This window comes from Microcaecilia unicolor, chromosome 2, assembly GCF_901765095.1.
Source record: "Microcaecilia unicolor chromosome 2, aMicUni1.1, whole genome shotgun sequence".
Classification (NCBI taxonomy): domain Eukaryota; kingdom Metazoa; phylum Chordata; class Amphibia; order Gymnophiona; family Siphonopidae; genus Microcaecilia; species Microcaecilia unicolor.
In genome coordinates, this window is record NC_044032.1 from 575,916,227 (window position 1) to 575,943,341 (window position 27,115).

A 27,115-nucleotide genomic window follows, 5' to 3' on the forward strand; every position below is an offset into this window, starting at 1 on the left:
ACAAGCCAAAATAACTGATTTTCAGTTTGAAATTAACTGGTTAACTGCCACTGAAAATTAGCGGTTAGCCCCAAATAAGTGATTTAACTGGCCAGCAGCCATTTCTAGCTAGTTAAATTGCTTTGAATATCGACCCCATAGATGCCAGGGTTCAAATTCTGTTTCTCCCACTTATGCACCTTTTGACCTTGGGAAACTTGTCACTTTCCATTACCTCAGAAGCAGAGTTTAAGAAGCACTTCAGACTACACTTGTTTAACATTTGTGGTACTTCTTCACTCTTATCACTGGAACAAAAACCAGAAAAGCACGTCATGACCTCTTGACAAATATAGATACATTTAATACACCAATGTCTACTAATCCAATAAATGTTATGACTGCTGAATTAAAAGGGTCAATTTATTCACATGATGAATACCCAATGGGCTGTTTGTGCTATCTTCTAGAGCTGGGTATTACAGGGATCAAGCAAGGGATTTGAAAGTGTGTATCTGTCATGATACACTTACACTGTGGCTAGAAGAAAGTTTTCAACATTAGGGATATATAAATGCTATAAAGTAAAATACTTGCCAATACACACTTCTCCCCTACTCTATTACAGCAGGGGAATTTAATGGTGCACTTTGTCCTGCAACAACCACAGGAAATTCTGATCAGCAGAAGATATAACAAAATTATAAAAGGTACAGAGAAAGGTGATCATATGATAAAGGGGATGGGACAACTCCCCCGTGAAAAACAGCTAAAGAGGCTAGGGCTTTTCAACTTGGAGAAGAGACGGCTGAGGGAATATATGATTGAGGTCTATAAATCATGAGTGGAATGGAATTACTTGTATACTCTTTCCAAAACTACATAGAACTACATAGGTATTAGCAGAATATTGGTATAATGTAATGTACTATAAATATTGCTTCCTAGTACCAGGGACTTCTTCAACTGGCCCACTGTGCAAGACCCTAAACCTCTGCATAGTCAGAACCTAAAGGCTTGGCAACTGGAACTGTGAAAGTCAAACTCCAGATTCTGCAGTGGGAACCTGATGTTATCTGATCTCATTCCATTTTACTGGGCCACATCTTATTCTTTAGCTTCAAGGCGGAAAAACGCATATCACCAGCAGAATTGATAAAAGGATATAAAAGCACATTTTCTCAACCTAACAGGAACTGCAGTGAGTGCTGTTTAACACCCTAAAGATGGAATCTTCTGCAGAAATATACTCAGACTCTGCATATGTCACCTTTTTCAACTGCAGACAGAAATGATTCCAGACTCAGAAATTAATTTGGAAAGTGAACTACTGCCAGGATTCAGAAATATGTCTATGCTTTGTTCTCAAAGGGCTCAATTATTCCTCTCCCCTTGGGAGTCTGAAAAATATTTAGCTAAATGTTAAGTACTGGCATGGGTGAATAATTTTAATAATATTCCACATTTTAAAAGGCTACTGAAAGGCCCTGCATAGCCAGAAAAAAATATTTTTGTGTGTAGGTTTAGGTCTCTCCTTGCTTTCCACAGCATTTTTTTTGTCAGTTAATCTATGGTACAATACAGACTATTGCAAGCAACATGAAAGTTTGAAACAGCTATAGCAAAACATGGTCCGTGTCTGGAGCCAAGACCACTAAAGTTAAATGGCTTTATAATCATCGTCATTAGTTCACTTGAAAAATGCCACATAATGGCACATATAATAAGGAAAATGTGTGCAATGATTAGAGGCCGGTGGACAATATAAGACCTTTTTTGGTCTGTGATAGTCCTTCTATGAGCACATACAAAATATTTCATCATTTATGAGCACAGAGTAAAAATCGATTATAGACATTGACGTTAATATTGTAATATATGGGTATTGTATTTTTTGTGTACTATATTAGTGGCACTGATAAATTTGCAGAACCCTCCTGATTTCTTTTCAGACACGCAAAGTTGCTCTTGTGATATTAGCAACATCTGGAATTGGGAGGATGTACATAGAGCATGTTTGAGAAGGCTTAATTTAATGGCCTGGAACATAGTTCCACCACTTTTTTTCAGGCTCTGGAGCAGGAAGAATGTTCTTCACCAGCTCCTCCCTTCAATGCAGCCTGTGGAGTCACTATTAGGCACATTTTTGAAAGAGATGGACGTCCATCTTTTGACATAAATCGGCACATGGACATCCATGTCTCAGAGACGTCTAAATCGATATAATCGAAACCCGATTTTGGACGTCTCTAGCGAAAGTCCATTGCAAGGACGTCCAAATCTCAAGGAGGTGTATCGGAGGAATGGTGAAGGCGGGACGTCTCTAGCGAAAGTCCATTGCAAGGACGTCCAAATCTCAAGGAGGTGTTTCGGAGGAATGGTGAAGGCGGGACTTGGGCATTCCTAAGACTTGGACGTCTTTGAGCCATAATGGAAAAAAACAGAGATGTCCATGACTAACACTTGGACGTTTTCTTATTACGAATAAGGCAAAAAAGGTGCCCGAAATGACCAGATGATCACTGGAGGGAATCAGGGATGACCTCCTGTTACTCCCCCAGTGGTCACTAACCCCCTCCCACACACAAAAAACATAATTAAAAATATTACAAGCCAGCCTCTATGCCAGCCTCATATGTCATACTCGGGTCCATGACAGCGCATGCAGGTCCCTGGAGCAGTTTTAGTGGGTGCAGTGCACGTCAGACAGGTGGACCAAGGCCCATACCCCCCTACCTGTTACATCTGTGGAGGAGATACATTTGTGGAGGAAACAGCAAGCCCTCCAAAACCCACTAGAAACCCTCTGTCCCCACATATAGGTGCCCCCTTCACCCATAAGGGCTATGGTAGTGGTGTAGAGCAGGGGCGTAGCCACGGGTGGGCCTGGACGGGCCCAGGCCCACCCATTTTCCCTCCAGGCCCGCCCATCCTTCGTACGCTGTCCGGCGGTGGCAGCGTTCAGCGTTTACTTCCTGTACTCCCCAGGCTCCGCTGCATCGACCCAGTGGAATCCTTTTCGGCCGTCGCGCTGCGCTGCCGTACACACAGGCAGCTTCGCTCCTCCCCCACCGCGATCGTCCGGCCCTAACAGGAAGTGCATCAGAGAGGGCCAGAATGGATGCGGCGGGGGAGGAGCGAAGCTGCCTATGTGTATGGCAGCACAGCGCGACGGCCGAAAAGGAAAAGGATTCCACTTGCAGGGACGATGCAGCGGAGCCTGGGGAGAAGACAGGGCAGGAAGGAAACGCTGAACGCTGCCTCCGCGGGACAAAAGGGCAGCGACAGCGCAGGAAGGATGTGGATTCGCTGGCCTAGGGGGGGGGGGGTAGTGGCTGAGCTGCTGGGACATAGGAGGGAGAGGAGGAACGGAAAGGGAAGGAAGAGAGAGCTACTGGGACATGGGAGGGAGAGGAAGAAGGGACTGGAAGGAAGGGAGAAGCTGCTGGGACATGGGAGGGAGAGGAAGAAGGGACTGGAAGGAAGGGAGAAGCTGCTGGGACATGGGAGGGAGAGGAAGAAGGGACTGGAGGGAAGGGAGAAGCTGCTGGGACATGGGAGGGAGAGGAAGAAGGGACTGGAGGGAAGGGAGAAGCTGTTGGGACATGGGAGGGAGAGGAAGAAGGGACTGGAAGGAAGGGAGAAGCTGCTGGGACATGGGAGGGAGAGGATGAATGGACTGGAGGGAAGGGAGAGAGCGTCTGGGACATGGGAGGAAGAGGAAGAAGGGACTGACGGGAAGGGAGAGCTGCTGGGACATGGGATGGACTGGCGGGAAGGGAGAGAGCTACTGGACATGGGAGGGAGAGGAAGAAGGGACTGGAAGGAAGGGAGAAGCTGCTGGGACATGGGAGGGAGAGGATGAATGGACTGGAGGGAAGGGAGAGAGCGTCTGGGACATGGGAGGAAGAGGAAGAAGGGACTGACGGGAAGGGAGAGCTGCTGGGACATGGGATGGACTGGCGGGAAGGGAGAGAGCTACTGGACATGGGAGGGAGAGGAAGAAGGGACTGGAAGGAAGGGAGAAGCTGCTGGGACATGGGAGGGAGAGGATGAATGGACTGGAGGGAAGGGAGAGAGCGTCTGGGACATGGGAGGAAGAGGAAGAAGGGACTGACGGGAAGGGAGAGCTGCTGGGACATGGGATGGACTGGCGGGAAGGGAGAGAGCTACTGGACATGGGAGGGAGAGGAGGAAGGAACTGGAGAGCTGCTGGACAAGGGAGGAAGAAGGGACTAGAGGGAAGGGAGAGAGCTGCTGGACATGGGATGGAGAGGAGGAGGGGATTGGATGGAAGGGAGAGGGCTGCTGGACATGGGAGGGAGAGGAGGAAGGGGCTGGAGAGCTGCTGGACAAGGAAGGAAGAGGAAGAAGGGACTAGAGGGAAGAGAGCTGCTGGACATGGGAGGATAGGGAGAGAAAGAGGGGAGATGGATGAAAGGATGCAGAGAGAAAGGGGAGAAACTAGAAGGATGTGGAGAGAGGGAGGAGACTGAACAGAAAAGGGTAGAGAGATAGGCACGGATAGAAGGAGAGGGGAGATAGAGACACTAGATGGAAGGATCAGGAGAGAGGGTAGATGAGTGGAAGGATAAGGAGAGAAAGAGGGAAGACACTGGATGGAAGGGTAGGGAGAAAAAGGAGACACTGGATGCAAAAGAAAGAGGGGAGAGAAAGAGGGGAGCTGCTGGATGGAAAGAGGGAGAGGACAGAGTAGGGAAAGACTGGAGAATAAGAGGAAGGGGTATGTGGCGAACAAGGGTGAGGAAAAGATAAAAAGCCATAGGTGATGAATGGACAGGAAACCCTGGCAAGAGAAAGACGAAGGAAAGCGGAATCTAGAGACTGGGAGCAACACAATGAGAAAAGTAAATGGCCATACAAGAAAGGTAAAGAAAATAATTTTATTTTTAATTTAGGATAAAGTAATATGGTACCTGTGTTAATAAAGTTTCAGAGACCAATACTTCCTTCCTTAGGTCAGGAGAGGATACCGTAACAGCATTATACTGACCTGAGGCAGGAGGTTTTGGCCTCTGAAAGCTCACTGAAAAGTGTGACTAAATTTTGCTGGGGGAGGGGGGTAGAGAGAAAATTTTGTGCCCACCCACTTTGGGTTCAGGCCCACCCAAAATTGGCAGTCTGGCTACGCCACTGGTGTAGAGTTGGGGGTAGTGGGTTTTTTTTTTTGGGGGGGGGGGTTGGGGGGCTCAGCACACAAGGTAAGAGAGCTTTGTACCTGAGAGCATTTTATGAAGTCCACTGCAGTGCACCCTAGGGTGCCCAACTGCCATCCTGGCATGTCAGGGGGACCAGTACACTAGAAATGCTGGCTCCTCCCACGTCGAAATGGCTTGCATTTGGACGTTTTTGACTTGGACATCTTTGATTTCGAAAATCGCCGAAAGTAAAAGATGTCCAAATCTAAGGACGTCCTTGGTATTTTCTAAAGGAAAGATGGACATCCATCTTTTTTCGAAAATGAGCTTTTCCTCGCTTCCAGATTTGGACGTTTTACAAAAACATCCAAATCCCAATGTAGACGTTTCTTTCGAAAATGCCCCTCCACGTCTCCTGTGTCTCATGCCTCAGGTTCACCCATACTCTCTCCTGTCTCTACAGTTCCACTTCTTTTTTGCTTACAAAATAAGCCCAGTGTTCAAGCCATGACCTTAGCACAAAATATGAACAATTAATGAATATCCTATCAATACAAGGATGGCCCATCTCCATAGTAAATAATGGAGGGAAAATAGTAGCATGACAAAGAATATCACTTTTTAAAATACGAAAAATAGAACTCTGATGAATTGCTATCACTAGACTAGAGTGAGGCAAACAGAACAAAATACCTTTATTTAGCTATCCAATTTATTTTCTCCTTCATTGAAAGACAGCTGGGATACAACAGCTGGGGGAGGCTGGAGTTATCAGTGGAGGCTATTGTTAAGACATGTTATTTTACTGTTAACCCCAGTTATTAGTGGCTGCGTCTCATTACACAACATGGGACCTGTGCTAAAATAGCATGATCACAAATACACATGGTCCCTTCAAATGGCTCCAAGGCCTTATACTAGCACTGGTGCAGGGATAACATGCAGCTGCTAGTTGCCTAACTGAGGGGCCGTTTTACTAAGCCAAGTAGGTGCCTACGCACACCCAATAAGCGCTATTTTGGAGTTACCGCCAAGCTACCGCGTGGCCCTTGGGGTAATTTCATTTTTGATGTGCGTCCACTATGCGCGTCCAAAAAATAATTTTTATTTTCTGATGCGTGTCAAGTGGCATTCTACACAAGGAGGTCATTATTGCCCAGTTAACTCGTGAGACCTTACCGCTAAGTCAATGGCTGGTGGTAAGGTCTGAGACCCAAAATGGACGTGCGCCAATTTTGATTTTGCTGCACGTCCAAATTTTTAAAAATGCATTCTTTTGATCAGCGCTGAGTCTGCTATTGCAGATAAGTAGTTGCCAGTTACATAGTCCTTAACATAGTCAACAGCTTTATATGAAAATTGTTATGATTTTTGCCTTTATATATTTTTTCCCATAATTTCCTAGTTTTACCAATAAAGTATGAATAAAAATTTCTTAAAAGGTTTTTGAAGTTTTGGTCTCGGTTGGCAAGTGATTAATGCTATACAGTAGGCTCAAGGGTCTGTGATAGCTGTGTGCTATGGGAGACCTAATAGCCTGACCACTGATATAAATCTGATGCCTCTGTTACCTTTTTTCCTCTTTTTGCTTCAGATGTAGTTTTCTTTGCCCAACATCATAAGTTCTTTGTTCCTTTTTCATCTATGATTGTTTATGTGGAACATTAGTTGGCATTCCTCATTGAGGATTGTTTCCCTTTATTTTCCATGAATGACGATTTGGGTTTCTGCCAGGTTCTTGTGACCTGGCTTGGCCACTATTGGGAACAGGATACTGGGCTAGATGGACCATTGATCTGACCCAGTATGGCTACTCTTATGTTCTTATGTCAGGAATCCGTCTGGAAAAATGAGGCAAAACCTCTTTCCAAGCATGGAAGTACAACTAAAATCAAGACAAAGTCCACATGTGCTAAAAAAAACCACACACACACACAAAACATGGAGCCAGCTGGTCACTTGACCTAAGGCAAGCCTTCAATTCACATTTTTTTAACTCAAAATAAGGAAATAAACTGTGATTGAAATACAGTTACAGTATGTGATTGTATAGAAAAGGAACACACTAGTCACATCCATATGCAAACAATATGTTCCACAAAAACTGCTATTCGACACGGTTTCCTGGTTTTAGTGTGGCTCCAAAAACAAAGAGAGAGAAAAGTAATTTCCTGAATAGGTTATTTGACTGCTGTAAGGTCTGCAGACCCATAAAACAGGAGTGCACTGGTTTCAGGAAGAAAGATAGTGCTCCTGATTATGGGAGAGATCAACGAAGACCATAAACCATAGGATGACAGTGAACTCCAATACAGAAGAAAAGCCTGCACTGGACATCTTTCAGGGTAACTGAGGCAGTCTCTGAGGAGAGAGCATGCCTAGAGAGTAATTTGCAGATCTTCGTGTGGGTCATTTTGTAACCATGGACCTTTTATCTAACTCGCACAACTCTGTACAATGTAATCTATAACCAAGTTGTAACAAATGTATTTCTATTATTCATATCTTATTGTAAGCCACACTGAGCCCGCAAAAAGGTGGGAAAATGTGGGATACAAATGCAATCAAACATATAAATTGCGAGTGACCGTACTCACCCGCAAATGCGAACATTCAAGGAGCAACACTCCAAACCCCGCCTCCACCAGCAGCTCCTGTACCGAACGTAATGCAGCCAATAGGGAGGGAAGGAGGGGGCGTGGAAATTGGAGGAGGACGTAATGCAGCCAATAGGGAGGGGAGGGGCGTGGAAATCGGAGGAGGACATAATGCAGCCAATAGGGAGGGGAGGGGGCATGGAAAATGAAGGAGGACGTAATGCAGCCAATAGGGAGGGGAGGAGGGGGCGTGGAAATCGGAGGAGGACATAATGCAGCCAATAGGGAGGGGAGGGGGCGTGGAAAACGGAAGAGGACGTAATGCAGCTAATAGGGAGGGGAGGGGGCGTGGAAAACGAAGGAGGACGTAATGCAGCCAATAGGGAGGGAAGGAGGGGGCGTGGAAATTGGAGGAGGACGTAATGCAGCCAATAGGGAGGGGAGGGGGCGTGGAAAACGGAGGAAGATGTAATGCAGCCAATAGGGAGGGGGCGTGGAAATCGGAGGAGGACGTAATGCAGCCAATAGGGAGGGGAGGGAGGCGTGGAAATCGGAGGAGGACGTAATGCAGCCAATATGGAGGGGAGGGGGCGTGGAAATTGAAGGAGGACGTAATGCAGCCAATAGGGAGGGAAGGAGGGGGCGTGGACATCAATGGGGGAGGGAGGGAGGGAGGATGGAGAAGAGAACCACCCAGTGTTGCCAGGTGGGCGGTTTTACCGCCCAATTGGGCGGTTTTCCGCGACCCGCCGCGGGAAATTTTTGCCCGCGGCGGGTTGCGGTTTTTTGGGCGGCTTTTGGGGTTTCTGTGCGGTTTTTCGGGCGGCTTTTTGCCTTTTTCGGCCGCGGGGGGGCGGGGTTAGTGACTTTTTTGGGCGGGGTTAGTGACGTTTTGGGCGGGCCGATGACGTGGGAGGCGGGGCCGATGACGTAGGAGGCGGGGCCGATGACGGGGAGGCGGGGCTGATGACGGGGAGGCGGGGCCGATGACGGGGAGGCGGGGCCGGTGACGTGGGAGGCGGGGCCGGCGGGGGCGGGGGCGGGGCCGGTGATGGCGGGGGCGGGGCCGGTGACGGCGGGGGCGGGGGTGATGACGCGGGGGTGGGGGGTGTCAGGGGCGGGGTTTGTGTTTGGGCGGGTTTTGGGCTGGTTTTTGGGCTGGATTGGACTAGAAAAAAATTTTCCACCTGGCAACCCTGGAACCACCATGTACAAGGGCACAGCAGGAACGACGAAGTGGCCGAGGCAACTAAAAAAACCCACAGCAGAAACCAAGCAGGGATCAAAAAACGTTCTGGGGCCAACAGAAAAAGGTAAACAGGTGTATTCACTCACAGCACACACACACAAGTCCTGCTTTGCAGCATGAAGCAAAGACATAGCTGTCCCGCCCCTTTGGCTCACTGAACAGCAGGAGTCAGCAGAAGGAGCGGAACAACAGCATGTATGCGGGGAGGGGGGAAGGGGGGAGGGAGACCGGCACACGACTGAAAAATGAGCCTGCGTTTCAAACTGCTCTAACAACTGCCTAAAAGGAGACACTGAACCTCCACTGCCACACAGCTCCAACAACTGACTACGAGGAGACACTGAACCTCCACTGCCACACAGCTCCAACAACTGACTACGAGGAGACACTGAACCTCCACTGCCACACAGCTCCAACAACTGACTACAAGGAGACACTGAACCTCCACTGCCACACAGCTCCAACAACTGAGTACAAGGAGACACTGAACCTCCACTGACACACAGCTCTAACAACTGACTACAAGGAGACACTGAACCTCCACTGCCACACAGCTCCAACAACTGACTACAAGGAGACACTGAACCTCCACTGCCACACAGCTCCAACAACTGACTACGAGGAGACACTGAACCTCCACTGCCACACAGCTCCAACAACTGACTACAAGGAGACACTGAACCTCCACTGCCACACAGCTCCAACAACTGACTACAAGGAGACACTGAACCTCCACTGACACACAGCTCCAACAACTGACTACAAAGAGACACTGAACCTCCACTGCCACACAGCTCTAACAACTGACTACAAGGAGACACTGAACCTCCACTGACACACAGCTCAAACAACTGACTACAAGGAGACACTGAACCTCCACTGACACACAGCTCCAACAACTGACTACAAGGAGACACTGAACCTCCACTGACACACAGCTCAAACAACTGACTACAAGGAGACACTGAACCTCCACTGACACACAGCTCCAACAACTGACTACAAGGAGACACTGAACCTCCACTGCCACAAAGCTCCAACAACTGACTACAAGGAGACACTGAACCTCCACTGCCACACAGCTCCAACAACTGACTACAAGGAGACACTGAACCTCCACTGCCACACAGCTCCAACAACTGACTACAAGGAGACACTGAACCTCCCCTGCCACACAGCTCTAACAACTGACTACAAGGAGACACTGAACCTCCACTGCCACACAGCTCCAACAACTGACTACAAGGAGACACTGAACCTCCACTGCCACACAGCTCCAACAACTGACTACAAGGAGACACTGAACCTCCACTGCCACACAGCTCCAACAACTGACTACAAGGAGACACTGAACCTCCACTGACACACAGCTCTAACAACTGACTACAAGGAGACACTGAACCTCCACTGACACACAGCTCCAACAACTGACTACAAGGAGACACTGAACCTCCACTGCCACAAAGCTCCAACAACTGACTACAAGGAGACACTGAACCTCCACTGCCACACAGCTCCAACAACTGACTACGAGGAGACACTGAACCTCCACTGCCACACAGCTCCAACAACTGACTACAAGGAGACACTGAACCTCCACTGCCACACAGCTCTAACAACTGACTACAAGGAGACACTGAACCTCCACTGCCACACAGCTCCAACAACTGACTACAAGGAGACACTGAACCTCCACTGCCACACAGCTCCAACAACTGACTACAAGGAGACACTGAACCTCCACTGCCACACAGCTCCAACAACTGACTACAAGGAGACACTGAACCTCCACTGCCACACAGCTCCAACAACTGACTACAAGGAGACACTGAACCTCCACTGCCACACAGCTCCAACAACTGACTACAAGGAGACACTGAACCTCCACTGACACACAGCTCCAACAGCTGACTACAAGGAGACACTGAACCTCCACTGAGACAGGGAGTACTAACAGCTCACAAGCACTCTCTCTCACTCACTCACACACTCTCTCTCACTCACTCACTCACACACACACACACACACACATACACACACACACATACACACACACACACACACACACACACAGAGACACCCAAGCACACACACACTAGCTGCTCACTCTCACACTCACTGTCTCTTTGGGAGGGCAGGGAACAGAGGACTGTGGCTTGACATGGGGTGAGGGAAGAGGACAGAGGAGGGTTGCTGGACATGGGGGGAGGACAGGGGACAGAGCAGACTTGCTACACATGGAGGTGAAATTAAAAAAACTCGCCCGTTTTAACGGGCTTAACGGCTAGTAAATAAATAAACTTTCAGAGGAAATTGGTACCATAACATCCATGTGCTATTCTTTTGTTGTTCTTGTGTGTAGCACAATGAGTTAAAATGTCAAGCATAGATTTGAAAATCAGCTCCACACACAGTAGGGTTAGTATTCAGCAAGGGTGGGGACCGGAACAGTTAAAATGACAGGATTAGCATTTAAATTAATATGTTTATTCAGTGCCAGTGTAGACATAATATATGGTCACCTTGCTATTGCTATACATGTAGTTTATGCTTGCTGTTCAACAGACCTACCAAACGTATAACCTACCCAAATAGTAGATGAAAATTGCCATAATACAGATAATTTTCTTGCTCCAACCTTGCACCACTCTCTCTCTGTCCTCTTTCAGATGGATTTTTTCACCAAATACTATCCATGCGGAGGGTAATTGTATAAAATACACGCTAACAGTTACCTGCCTATCACAGGTATAAATCACTAGAATAATGGCACATATCCACATATGTGCCAAACTTCCACCCCAGTGCTACTCTGTAAAAATGCACATATCTTACATATCATGTATTTTAAAGGTAGGTATATAAGTAGGCAGAGTCAAGATGGAGCATGGGTAGGCCTCACATGCAAGTAACTGTGTAATTAAATTCTGGAATTCATTGCCAAAGAATGTGGTAAAGGAGGTTAGATTAGCGGAGTTTAAAAAAAGTTTGGATGGCTTCCTAAAGGAAAAGTCCATAGACCGTTATTAAATGGACTTGGGGAAAATCCACTTTTTCTGGGATAAGCAGTATAAAATGTTTTGTACATTTTTGGGATCTTGCCGGGTATTTGTGACCTGGATTGGCTACTGTTGGAAACAGGATGCTGGACTCGATGGACCTTTGGTCTTTCCCAGTATGGCAATACTTATGTACTAACTTACAGAACACTAAGGGGTCCTTTTACTAAGCAGCGGTAGGCCTAACATACAGGTAGCGTGCGCCAAATTGGCACTACCACAGGGGTAGCACGGGCGCCTGCGGTAGTTTCAAAGTTGGCCTTGCGGTTTCCTATTTTTCGATTTTCTACCATGAGGATGTTCCCAGCGGTAATTGGCAGCACAGCCACATTGGTGCATGCTACGTGATTACCACATGAGTAGCACATGAGCCCTTACCGCTAGGTCAATGGGTGGAGGTAAGGGCTCAGGCAGCAAATAGCCGTGTGCTACTTTTAATTTTATCGTATGGCCATTTACTGTCCCCACTGAAAAATGCCTTTCTTCCCAGCCACAGTAAAAGATGGCCCAGTGAACAACAAAACCATGTGCTCACACTACCACAGACCACTTTTACTGCTGCTTAGTAAAAGGACCCCTAAGTTAAGTACATATCATTGGATCTTAGGCGCACACATACTTACGCCAGTTCTATGGCTGGCATAAATACTGACACCAAACTTACAGGCGCTTATATTTGCTGATATGCAGCTACATTCCTGTATAGAATAATCTCCTTGCAGGTGCCCAGTTACAGAATCACTTCCATAGGGGCTGCAAATCCACATACAATGAAGTTAAATGGTGACCATATAGCTTCATTTAAATATCGCCCTAATTGTTTCTTCCCCCAACCTAAACACTTTCCCAGGAATGCCTGTTCCTTATCCAGCTAATGGTACACCCATTGTGAAAGAACTCCTTAGTTACCCAGGCAGACCCTTTGAAAGCTGTCCACTCAATGAATCCATACTTACGCTGATAATACAAGAGTACTCGGTTTTGCTTTCCAACACAGCCCTGCTGGTGACAAAAGCCCTTACCAGTAGCGTTACTCTCACCAAGAGCCTTTGCACGCTAATTTTTGGACAGAAAAGCTTAGCTCACAAATACTCCACTGTTCTTGCTGAAAGTAAAATTACCAGAAGATTAAAAATAATGAGTATAATTTTCTTTATTGGCAGCAGCCCGTCAACTAGATCAGAACACATCGTGTTCAGAGTTCAACAACTTTTTTTTTAATTAATAGGGTTTAAAAGCCTTTGCTTATTTTCTTTTCCACTGCAGGAAAACTTTGGACAAAAGGATTGTGAAAGATAGTGCTGTATGTTTAATAAAAGACCCTTCCTTCTTTACTCAGCTCGCTTCGTGGATGCATTATCCTGTTTCTGCAGAGATCTGATTTATTAGAATCCTAGAAATATAGAAAAATGTAGGAAGATAAAGACCATATGGCCTATCCAGTCTGCCCATCCATGCCATCTACTCTCCCTATCACTCCCTTGAAGATCCTATGTACTTGTTCCAAGCTCTCTTGAATTCAGATAGGGGCCCTTTTACTAAGGCGCTTAGGTGCCTACATGCGTCCAACTTGCATCAATTTGGAACTACCGCCCGGCTATCATGAGCCCCAAGCGGGAATTCCATTTTTTATGCACGTCCAATACACCAGGTTCCTCTTTCCAACATGCATTCCTTTGCAGTTGCTCACATTAAACGTCATCTGTCATTTGGATGCCCAGTCTCCCAGTCTCGTAAGGTCCTCTTGTAATTTTTCACAATCATCTTGCGATTTAACAACTTTGAGTAACTTTGTGTCGTCAGCAAATTTAATTACCTCACTAGTTACTACCATCTCTAGATCATTTATAAATATGTTAAAAACCAGCAGATCCCTGGGGAACCCCACTATCTACCCTTCTCCATTGAGAATACTGACCATTTAACCCTACTCCTTGTTTTCTATCTTTTTACCAGTTTTTAATCCACAATTGAACACTACCTCCTATCCCATGACTCTGCAATTTCCTCTGGAGTCTTTCATGAGGTACTTCATCAAATGCCTTTTGAAAATCTAGATACACAATATCAACTAGCTCGCCTTTATCCACATGCTTGTTCACCCCTTCAAAGAAATGTAGTAGGTTGCTGAGGCAAGATTTCCCTTCACTAAATCCATGTTGGCTTTGTCTCATTAATCCATGCTTTTCAATATACTCTGTAATTTTATTCTTTATAATAGTCTCTACCATTTTGCCCGGCACCGGCTTACCTCTGCAGCTTGTGCCCTCTCTGCCTGCTTGTCTTCCTCTCTTGGGGATCATTTATCTTTCTCCCAGCTCCCTTCCCCATCACAACCCATGCTCTCTGTGTTCTTCTCACCCTCACAGCCTGTTTCTATTCATCTCCCACAGCTCCACTCCCAGTCCCTATCACCTAGTGTCTCTTCCCTTTAGAGCTGCTTTCTGTTGCTTCCAGCTCTTTATAGTAGAAATGTGTTTCTCAGTCAATAACCCCTTTCCATTCTCCTTCACCCATTCCCAGTCCCTTCTATTCTCCTCCCACAGCTTCACTCTCAGCCTGTTTCCCTCACCCAACCTCTCTTCTCCTTATGGGCTTTCTGCCATCTCTAGCTCTTCACACTGTAGAATTCGCTGTCCTTGCTAGTAATCCCTTTCACCCCTTCCCAGCCCCTCTCTTCCTCTTCCCACGGCTCCACTCCCGGTCTCTGTCCCCACTACCAAGCAACCCTCTTCCCCTTACAACTGATTTCTGCTACCTCCAGCTCTTCACAACCAACAGTAAAGATACACCAGGAGCAGACAATCTCGCGAGATACTTCAATGAGAAAATTGTACAATTGCAACTCAAAATACCTGTCAGTACTATCGACTACGCCGAACTCCTTGACTGTCTAGATCCAGACCCTGGCGTATACCCAGCAGACAGAACCTGGACCAACTTCGAGAGACTATCGGAGGATCTCATCTCCCAAACGTTCAAAAGATTCGCCAAATCTCATTGCAAATTAGACATATGCCCAAACAACCTTATGACATCTGCCCCACAACAATTTATAACAGACCTAACGAATCACGTAAACTATATGTTACAAAATGGACTCTTCCTGAAGGAGAAAGGAAATATTTTACTCACCCCCATACCCAAAGACGCAAAGAAAAGTGCTAGTGACCTAACTAATTACAGGCCAGTAGCATCCATTCCCTTAATAACCAAACAACATAGTAACATAGTAACATAGTAGATGACAGCATGTTTGAATTCCGTTACTGTTTCAAACATGCGTGGGATAAGTATAAAGGAATCCTGTGCCGAAGGAATGGATCCTCAGGAGCTTAGTCAAGATTGGGAGGCGGGGCTGGTGGTAGGGAGGCGGGGATAGTGCTGGGAAGACTTATAGGTCTGTGCCAGAGCCGGTAGTGGGAAGCGGGACTGGTGGTTGGGAGGCGGAGATAGTGCTGGGCAGACTTGTACGGTCTGTGCCAGAGCCGGTGGTTGGGAGGTGGTGCTGGTGGTTGGGAGGCGAGGATAGAGCTGGGCAGACTTATACGGTCTGTGCCAGAGCTAGTGGTTGGGAGGCGGGGCTGGTGGTTGGGAGGCGGGGATAGTGCTGGGCAGACTTATACGGTCTGTGCCCTGAAGAGCACAGGTACAAATCAAAGTAGGGTATACACAAAAAGTAGCACATATGAGTTTGTCTTGTTGGGCAGACTGGATGGACCGTGCAGGTCTTTTTCTGCCATCATCTACTATGTTACTATGTTACTATGTAGTTTGGTTATTAAGGGAATGGATGCTACTGGCCTAACGGAAGGGATGGTGAACAAACAACTCACAAACTATTTAGACAAATTCTCAATACTACATGACTCCCAGTCAGGATTTCGGTCCAACCACAGTACTGAAACAGTACTAGTCACTCTCATGAACAAATTCAAACAAATGATTGCAACCGGCAAGAACATACTACTACTACAATTTGACATGTCTAGCGCCTTCGACATGATTGATCATGGAATAATAATACATATCCTCGAGTACTTCGGAATAGGAGGCAACATTCTCAATTGGTTCAAGGGGTTCCTAACCACACGATCATATCAAGTTACATCTAATTCCACTACATCAGCCAAATGGATATCTGAATGCGGAGTTCCACAGGGATCCCCCCTCTCACCGACCTTATTCAATTTAATGATGATACCCTTGGCCAAACTACTATCAAACCAAAACCTCAACCCATATATATACGCAGACGAAGTAACGATCTACATCCCATTTAAACAAGGCTTGACGGAAATCTCCAAGGACATCAACCAAAGCCTACATATCATGCATTCATGGGCGGATGCATTTCAGCAAAAACTCAACGCAGAAAAAACCCAATGCCTAATACTCACCTCTCAACATAATACAAACAAATTCACCACCATTAACACACCACACTGAGTCTTCCAATTTCGGACACCCTAAAAATTCTTGGAGTTACAATTGACCGACACCTAACACGTGAGAACCATGTGAAAAACACAACCAAGAAGATGTTTCACTCAATGTGGAAATTAAAAAGAGTAAGACCTTACTTCCCTAGGACCGTCTTCCGCAACCTGGTACAATCAATGGTACTCAGTCATCTTGACTACTGCAACGCACTCTACGCTGGCTGCAAAGAGGAAATAATCAAGAAATTTCAAACAGCTCAAAACACTGAAGCTAGACTCATATTCGGCAAAACAAAATATGAAAGCGCTAAGCCCCTACGAGAAAAGCTACATTGGCTTCCACTTAAAGAATGCATGACGTTCAAAATATGTACCCTAATTCACAAAATCATTCACGGAGATGCCCTAGCCTACATGTCAGACCTGATAGACTTACCACCCAACCCAGGAATGCTAAAAAATCATCTTGCACTTTCCTTAATCTTCACTTCCCCAACTGTGAAGGCCTAAAATATAAACTAACGCATGCTTCAACCTTTTCCTACTTGAGCACACAATTCTGGAATGCACTGCCGCTTAACTTGAAAACGATCTATGAACTAACTAACTTCCGCAAACTTTTGAAGACTCATCTCTTTGACAAGGTATACCACAAAGATCAACAAACGTGAACTCCTACACAGAAAACTAGAACAGTATTACAATATTTGCTTGTTAAACTACTACCATGTTTTATCATCATCATGTTACACAAGATCTTTCTGCAATTCTAAATGTCTATTTTCTTATGTATTTCCACTAATCATGATGTATTGTAAGCCACATTGAGCCTGCAAAAAGGTGAGAAAATGTGGGATACAAATGCAATAAATAAATAAAATAAATAAATAATTCTCTCTCTCTGTTAGTAAGGAGAGAGAATTACCCCTTCACCCCTAGCTCCTCTATTCCTTTTCCAGTACTTCTCTTTTTTACCTTAACTGCTAAATATATTACTTTGGCAACACATTTAAAATGGTCATGCCAATAAATTTAATTGACAGTCTTTTTTTCTCTCTCTCTGTTTATCAGCTGTGTTTTTCTTCCCTTTTGGTAACTGTAGACAGGAAGTACCTCTACCTGGAGGCTACACCTGCTCGCTCTGCCCCCTACAGCCATCAGTCAGAAATAGCCAGCCAATAGGCTACAGGAGCTCCTTTTTTTTTTTTGCCTCCTGCAGCCCATTGGTCAGACAAGCCAGCCAGTAGGCTGCAGGAGGAGGGAGTAGTAGCTGGGATACGTATCTCCTTCTTGTTTTCCCTTGCTGCTCACATCATGGAGCTATGTTCTACAAATTTAATAAATTACAACATAAAATATTGGGAATGCCAAGGCACCCACAGCTGGCATCTATGCATATAGTGTGTTAGTGCTACCATCTCTTGAAGAATTATAGAGGTGGTGGCACTACTTTTCATTTAACCCTCAAAAATGCTTTTGCTGTTATTAACTTATGTTTCACAGCTAGAACACGTGGATTTAATATATTTTTTGTCCACATATTTGTGGTTGATTTACAACTCCATGTACATTTTTGCACTTCACCACTTGCATCTGTATACATCACCACTAAGTGTCATGCCACTGTGAGTTGTGTTTGATCATCTGAATTCTTTCAGTACTTCATGGCAATACATGGCCAGGAATTCTGTCCAAGGAAAAGACTCTCTACAAATGTCCACTAATGTCAGTTAAATCAGCTCTATAAACACACAACCCTGTCATACATGATTTTTTTAATATATAAAGTGAATCCTCAGAAGACAAGCAAGACTCTATGTCTGCAGCAACAAAGGAGTAGTGTGATCAACAGGACCCTTCCAAAAAGCCGAGATGTGATGTAAAAAAAATATCTTTATATAATAAATGAAATAGGATCCATGAAGAAAAAGGTGATAGGCAGACATAAAGCAGAGTCTTGCCTACCTTCTGAGGATCCACGTTATATATAAAGAAAATCATGTATGATAGGGTTGTGTGTTTATAGAGCTGATTTAATCTCCCTATCAGTTGACTGTATTTGAAATTACCATGGTATATAGGGCTTATAATTAGTGGTTAAAGGCATGGGCCCTCTCATCTTTAGCACTCCAGTGCAATTACTCAGAAGTGATACTGAGATCCATGCACAAATAACTACTACTACTACTTATCATTTCTAAAGCGCTACTAGACATACGCAGCGCTGTACACTTGAACATGAAGAGACAGTCCCTGCTTAACAGAGCTTACAATCTAATTAGGACAAAATGGACAAACAAGAGATAAGGGAATATTAAAGTGAGGATGATAAAATAAGGGTTCTGAACAAGTGAATAAGGGTTAGGAGTTAAAAGCAGCATCAAAAAGGTGGGCTTTTAGCTTAGATTTGAAGACGGCAAGAGATGGAGATGATGTACAGGCTCAGGAAGTCTATTCCAGGCATATGGTGCAGCAAGGTAAAAGGAAAGGAGTCTGGAGTTAGCAGTGGAGGAGAAGGGTGCAGATAAGAGAGATTTACCCAGTGAACGGAGGAATGTAGGGAGAGATGAGAGTGGAGAGGTACTGAGGAGCTACAGAGTGAATGCACTTATAAGTCAATAAGAGGAGTTTTAACTGTATGCAGAAACGGATAGGAAGCCAGTGAAGTGACTTGAGGAGAGGGCTAATATGAGCATAATGACATTAGCGGAATATTAGTCGTGCAGCAGAATTTTGAACAGATTGAAAAGGAGAGAGATGGCTAAGTGGGAGACCTGTGAGAAGCAAGTTGCAATAGTCTAAGCGAGAGGTGATGAGTGTGGATGAGGGTTCTGGTAGTGTGCTCAGAAAGGAAAGGGCGAATTTTGCTGATATTATAGAGAAACAACAGGTTTTAGCAGTCTGCTGAATATATGCAGAGAAGGAGAGGGAGGAGTCGAAGATGACCCCAAGGTTACGAGCTGATGAGACAGGATGAGAGTGTTATCCACAGAAATAGAGAATGGGGGAGGAGTCGAGGTTGGTTTAGTGGGAAAGATGAGAAGCTCAGTCTTGGTCATGTTTAGTTTCAGATGGAGCTGAGACATCCAGGCAGCAATGTCAGACAGGTAGGCTGATACTTTGGCCTGGATTTCGGCTGAGATTTCTGGTGTGGAGAAGTAGATCTGGGAGTCATCAGCGTAAAGATGATACTGAAAACCATGGGATGAGATCAGAGTACCAAGGGAAGAAGTATAGATGAAGAAAAGAAGAGGTCCCAGGACAGATCCCTGAGGTACACCAACTGACAGTGGGATAGAAGTAGAGGAGGATCCACTAGAGTATACACTAAAGGTACGCTGGGAGAGATAAGAAAAAAAACCAGGAAAGAACAGAGCCCTGAAATCCAAGTGAGGACAGCATATCAATTAGATAACAAACTGTTATCAATCAATAACTGGCTGTTAATTGGCAGTAATTTGGATTAGCAAATGCAGGGCCCTATGCGGATCAATTTGGTGCCTCCCCTTCAATTTGGGATTTAAAGTTTCAAATGTGGTGTCACGGATTCATCTATTTTTGTGGTGTCAGGGATTTATCTATTTATTTAATCGTCAACTACTATTGTAATCTTGGTGATTTACAAGCTTGGGATACCCTGAACTGAAAAGGCAATAAAATGGTGCCCTTTCGTTTGACAAGTGCAGTGATGTGGTAGCTATGTTAATCCATTTTTAAAGGTAATAAATAGAAATAAAACAAAACATAGAAAAGAAAATAAGATGATACCTTTTTTTTTTATTGGACTAACAATACATTTTTTTGGACTAACAATACTTTTTTTGATTAGCTTTTGAAGGTAACCCTTCTTCTTTAGATCAGAAATAAGCAAGTGTTGTACTGCTTTCTTAGCCTCTTATCAGCCATCCATCTCTCCTTTTCACCCAGCTCTCCCTATTTCTCACCTCGCCCACCCCACCCTCTTCCTGTGAGACTGTCATTGGAATGTTTTTGTGTTTTACTTATATATTCTGATATTTGTCAACATTTGCTTATTTCTGATCTGAAAAAGAAGGGTTACCTTTGAAAGCTAATCAAAAAAGTCCAATAAAAAAGGTGCCCTCTTATTTTCCTTTCTATGTTTTATTAATATTTACTCCCTTTGAGAAGTGAAAGGAAGAAGATGTAAGGGCTGGTTGGTGGTGCGGTGGGGGGAGTACAGAATATGCTGAGGAGCATTACCAAAGGGGAAGGGGATAGGGAGGGAGAGAGAAGGAGACAGAGAGGGAGATGGAGATAGAAAATAAGCTTTAACTTTTGGTCAGCCACCCGTTGCAAAGCAGACTCCGAGTGTGGGAACCTGTTCAGCTGCCCCTGTTGCTCCTGCTTAAAGTTGGCCCTGGAGCTGAGAAAGTTGAAGGGGTGGGAAAAGGCACAGAAGGGAAAAGAGAGCTTGTGGGGTGGCAAAAGAGGTGAGGACAGACAGTGAGAGAAGAGAGGGAAGGCATTTACAGGTTACTGTTTAGGAGGTGGAAAATGCCACATGGAATAACTATGTTTTGAGAAATTTCTTAAATTGTGAGTGGGACATTTCAATACACGTATGATTTGGGAGGGAGTTCCAGAGATTTGGCTCCAGATAAGAATAGGCAGAATCTCTATTGATAGGGTTACCATATTTGCGGAGAAAAAAAAATGAGGACAGAAAAAATAAAAATGGTTGTTACGTTTGCTAAAGAAATATTTAATCATAGTTAATGAACACACATCAAACAGTGACTTACAGTACAGCAGTAGAAAATCTACTTTTCAAGTACTTCTGGATTTGAGTTTGACAGAGTCTGAGCCCAAGCATACTTATCAAAGAGTGAATATCCCTCAACAACTCTGGCTGGCTTCTGAGATACGTGTGAAAGTCTTTGCATGACATATGCTTCAAGTTGTGCTGCAGGAATAAAATTCTTTTGACAGATTCAACCAGCAGGGAAATGGAGAGGAGATCAGCAATGCCTGTCTCTCTCTTTAGCACCCTCATGTATCCAGACTGACTAATATGCTAGAGATGGTCTCATTAAGTGGGTAGGTCATAGGCACATAAAAGAAAAAGAGGACATTTCCCTAAAAATTAAAAATCTTGGAGGAAATATCTGAAGACATCCAAAAAAAGGACATGTTTTAAAAGAGGACATATGGTAACCCTATCTATTGATGTCAAGGTGTGTGTGAACACAATCCTTAAGGTTGGAAGAGTTCTATGCAAACATTTGACTTATACGGTCTGTGCCAGAGCTGGTGGTTGGGAGGCGGGGATAGGGCTGGCCAGACTTATACGGTCTGTGCACTGAAGAGGACAGTACAAATAAAAAAAGTAGCACATATGAATTTATCTTCTTGGGCAGACTGGATGGACCGTGCAGGTCTTTTTCTGCCGTCATCTACTATGTACTATTTGATTCACATTATCCAAGTAAAACATTTAAATAAACTATGCAGGCACCAACCCCTCAAGCTAATGGAATTGTCAAAAACCCTCTTCCAGGGCACAAGGATCAGACAACATTCATTACTGAACAACTTCAAACAATTGTGCAAAATGGAGTACTCAACCCAGACTTCAAAGAAAAAGTGGCATGTACAGCCAGGTCCCACGTACTGTAGCTAAATAGTAGGATATGATTCGTCTTCCCTCTGCTAAGGCCTTACAGTCAAATTCAAAGAGCAGGCATAAATAGAGCAGAAAAATGCACAGGGCCTGCAAGGCATTCTGCTTGGACAGTTTTCAAATACGTCATCTGTGGGCCAAGGCTTTCATTTCCTGGAGTACTGAGAAGGAGACGTGTTCTACCAGTAAAACGGTGCAAAAAGTAGAGGGGAATTTCTGCCAAATCCTTAACTTTAGCCACCAAGAATCTCGGCGAGATTCAAAATGGCCGCCGAGAATTTAAGCGGCCTCGCAAGACTTCAATTCTCGGCGGCCATTTTGAATCTCGCCGAGACCATCACAGGCAGCATACAGGATGCAGAGCAGCGTGCCGGGCAGGAAAGAGGGGGCTCTTTCCTGCCCTGAAGTCACTAGATCACCAGGGAAGATCATGAGTAAGGGGAGGGGAGGTCCGCCGCCCGCACGCACGCATGTCAGCATCAGCCTGCTCATTTGTCCAGAAATCCGGACAAATGGGCAGTTTGGCCAAAACCCGTGCGGACATGTCCTCAAAAAGAGGACATGTCCGGGTAAATCCGGACGTATGGTAACCCTAGCCTTTCTTATGGCAATACGCTTACCTTGGTGGAAGAAGGAGCTTTTTCCTGCGTTGCAGAATGCTGAAGCTGTAAGGTCCCAAGTCCTCCTCCTCAGTTAAGCATAGGCCGAGGAGCCTGCTCAGCTGCCTTTCTCATGGCAATGCCCTTACCCTGGTGCAAGGAGCATTTCCTGGGTTGCAGAATGCTGAAGCTGCAAGGTCCCAAGGCCTTCTCCTCAGCTAAGCATAGGCCAAGGATCCTGCTCAGCTGCCTTTCTCATGGCAATACCCTTACCCTGGTGCAAAGAGCATTTCCTGGGTTGCAGAATGCTGAAAGGTTCCAAGGCCACCTCAGTTAAACAGGGAGCCTGCTCAAGCTGCCTTTCTCATGCACAGAGCAGTGCAGGCTTTTCCTCATTGCCACCCATTCTGTTCCTTTCTGGATCTACAGGATCTCTGCAAAATGTTACCGGAAGGCAGTTAGTGGCCTGGGAAATGGTCTTACACAGCCTTGAAAACACAGCATGTGGAAGGACAAGAGTGCCAGACTTTGCAAATTTGAACAGGCCTGGGAGGAGCCCACATAGCTCAGTTGGTAGAGCATCAGACTTTTAATCTGAGGGTCCAGGGTTCAAGTCCCTGTGTGGGTGAGACCAGCCCCCCCCCCCCCCCAAAGGAGACCCCACAGCATTTTTCCAGTTGGCAAGAAGGGTGTCTAAAGTAGGGAAAATGTTTATTTGGCCTGTTCAAACAGCAAGGGGTGAGGGACTCAGCAGTAATCAAAGGAACGTTTTCTTGACAGAAAGGGCGGTGGATGCGCCAACAACCTCCCAGTGCGGGCAGTGCACACCAGAGCTGTATCCGAATTTGAGAAAGCGTGGGGTGAGCTGGTGTGGATGGGCTTTATCTCACCCTCACATGGCCACTCCCCCTCCCCCCACACACATACATTCAGGTTTCTACGTTTTTTCACCACGCTGTAGCCGTGAGCGTTGATTCCAGATTTCTAGCACTCTGAGGCAACACGTCTTAGAATCGGCGGCAAACTTGGAGATGATGGTAAAATATAGAGCGCGAGGGGGTGGTAAAGCCCAGAACAGGTTCCAGCAAACTGAAGCTAAATGTGAATAAAATGTAGGCCCTGCTTTGTAGCGCTGCACCATAACACTGAGTACTTACACCCCTTTTTAATGGATGGGATTCAGATCTACATTGTTCAATCCCTGAAAATTCAGGGAGTAGTCATGGATGGCCAATTAAAGTTCCAATTACGCATCTAGTCTACTGTCCAAAAAGGCTCTGTTTGATCGTTTTCTGATCAGAAAGCCTTGAGGAAGAGACTTCGCTCCCTCTGGGGAAGTCGGATGATTGTAACGCACTGGTTTATGGGTTTTTGTAGAGAAAAGGATTACAGCTCATGCAAAAACACTGCTGTCAGACTGATACAGGAGCCAATCCCTGGGACAATGTCACCCCTGCCATGATTGCGATAATTGATCTATCTAGTTATTTACTTATTTATTTATTTATTTATTTGTTAGGATGTATTTACTGCCTTTTTGAAGGAATTCACTCAAGGCGGTGTACAGTAAGAATACAAATCAAACATGAGCAATAGACAATTACAGCAGTCAATTAATAAGGCTAGCTACCGGTATCTGCATGAATTCCCTACAAAATCCTGACACTGACTTACAAAATACGTTGTTCCAGAATACCTGTGTTCCTGTTCCGAATGCTTACACCTTACGTACCCTCATGCTCGCTCTGGTCCTCCCAACAATCTCTTTTCACAATTTTGTCTTTTTGCCAAAATTTGATTTGACACTCTCCTCAAATCTATTTTCTCTGTTGTTGCCCCATCCCTGTGGAGCAGTCTTCCTCTCAGCCTTCCAGTTGAATCATCATTTCATAGACTCTAACGGGTTGACAAACATCTCTAGGTCGCCGTTCTGTTTCCTTGGTGCTTGACTTTCACCGTGGGCAATCGGAGGCCGCAGCTGTGACCTAACCCTCAAGATTCTTTCCTATGAATGTTGTAGTTCCAACTTCTCTTTTCTTTATGTAACGCACCTAGGTGGGTTTACCGAGATGTGAAATGTATGGTAAAAGAACTGGGGAAACATTTGGGTAGGTGGCAGGCAGGGGCTCATCATCAAAACTTTGCTTTGAGAGCAGCTGACAGCTGCCAGTCCTGACAGCAGAGGAAGCTTGCTTCCCTGGCCGGGAATCGAAGCCGGACCTTGGTGGTGAAAGCACCAAATCCTGACCACTAGACCACCAGGGATTGCTTGGCCAGGGGCTGTGCTTTAGGAAGGCCACAGATCGCATTGCCATGCTGGGTTAGCCTGAAGGTTCATCGAGCCCAGTATCCTGTTTCGTCCAACAGTGGCCAATCCAGGTCACCAAGTACCTGGCAAGATCCCAAAGAGAATAAAAAACGATCTTGCGCTGCTTATCCCAGGAATAAGCAGTGGATTATCCCAAGGGTTTCTTGCAGGAGCTTGTCCCAACCTTTTTTAAACCCTGCTATGCTAACTGCTTTTACCACACTCTCTGGCAATGATTTTCTAGAGTTTAATTACACACACACACATATACGTGGAGTGAAGAAATATTTTCTCTTGAGTTGTTTTAGGTTGACTACTTAAGTCACTTCATTGCGTACCCGCCCTCAAGTCCTTGTATTTTTGAAAAGAGCCCACAAGCGTTTCACTTCTAGCCGTTCTTAAGGTTACCATATTTGCTCCCCCTAAAAAGAAGATGCATGCTCCACCCCTCTGTCACATACCACCCCAGCCCCATCACTCCCCCCCCCCCAAAAAAAAATGGCCAACGAGAGTTGAAGTGACCTCATGACACTTCAACTCTCGGTGGCCATTTTGGGCCATTTTGGGCCATAAGACAAATGGGCAGGTAGGCAAAACCCACCCGGCTATGTCGAGGACATGTCCGGGTAAAACCGGACATATGGTAACCCTAGCCTTTCTCATGGCAATACCTTATCCTGAGAAAGCGTGGGGTGAGCTGGTGTGGATGGGCTTTATCTCACCCTCACGTGGCCACTCCCCCTCCCCCCCACAAATACATTCAGGTTTCTACGTTTGTTCACCACGCTGTAGCCGTGAGCGTTGATTCCAGATTTCTAGCACTCTGAGGCAACACGTCTTAGAATCGGCGGCGAACTTGGAGACGATGGTAAAATATAGAGCGCAAGGGGGTGGTAAAGCCCAGAACAGGTTCCAGCAAACTGAAGCTAAATGTGAATAAAACGTAGGCCCTGCTCTGTAGCGCTGTACCATAACACTGCATACTTACACCCCTTTTTAATGGATGGGATTCAGATCTACATTGTTCAATCCCTGAAAATTCAGGGAGTAGTCATGGATGGCCAACTAAAGTTCCAATTATGGAGTAGTCATCGATGGCCAATTAAAGTTCCAATTACGCATCTAGTCTACTGTCCAAAAAGGCTCTGTTTGATCCCCCTGAGGGGGTCTTTTACTACGGCGCACTCACATTTTTAGCACATGCTAAAAATAGGCGCACGCTAAACATTAGAGACGCCAATGCATTCCTAGGGGAATCTCTAACGTTTAGCACGTGCCCAATTTTAGCGCGTGCTAAAAACGTGAGCGCCCCTTAGTAAAAGACCCTCTAAGTTTGGTTCTTGTTGGTATGTGTCAAAGGTTAAGGGGAAAAAGGAATCTGTAAAAAAAAAAACAGATAAAGAAATCTAATGTTATTTATTTACAAGATCTTTTAAACTGTACTATCTCCAAATCTAGGTGGCAAACAATAAAACATGCATAATAAAGCAAACATATAAAACAATACTAAAAATTAATAAAAATCATAGACATCTAGACAATATGTGATGTTAGATTGGCTTATTATTTTAAGTTGTTTCTAATATTTTGATATATCCTGTGTGTTATTTTTGTGACACTATTATATATGTTCTTTTTGTTCTCTGCTGAGAATTTAGATTGAGTGGATTATACATTTTTTGAATACATAAATAAATAGACAGATATAAATGACTAGAACAAACTAAAAATGCTTACAGAGCTTCAGTGTAACATCATGTCACACCAGATTACAGCAAAAACACCTGACTTCACAAATACCGTGAATAAACACTATAAATAAAACCACATCCTAATGTAGGCAATGAAATTCTATAGTAGAGAAAAGTCTTGTTGAAAAAGATAAGTTTTAAAATGTTTTCTAAAGTAGAGTATTGTTGATAATGAGCACAAAGCATATGGCAAAGCATTCCATAGCCTTAGTTCAGCAACCATAAAAAGAGAAGATTGATATGCATCTAATCTGACTCGTGAAAAGAAGGCACATCCAGGAGGACCTTATCTGCATTTAAACTCTGTGATCAGCATTCCTTTTAAATGCTT

At 45.0% G+C, this 27,115-nt stretch overlaps 1 protein-coding gene and 2 non-coding genes across 3 annotated transcripts in view; 1 reads left to right on the top strand and 2 right to left on the bottom strand.

Annotated features, from left to right (window-relative positions):
• Nucleotides 1-27,115, bottom strand: part of STOX2 (storkhead box 2) — a 456,320-nt gene that overhangs the window by 288,273 nt on the left and 140,932 nt on the right. The window lies entirely within an intron of this gene.
• Nucleotides 23,281-23,353, top strand: TRNAK-UUU. The gene has a single exon. It is a non-coding gene; the product is annotated as a tRNA-Lys (tRNA).
• TRNAE-UUC lies at nucleotides 24,919-24,990 on the bottom strand. Its single transcript has one exon. It is a non-coding gene; the product is annotated as a tRNA-Glu (tRNA).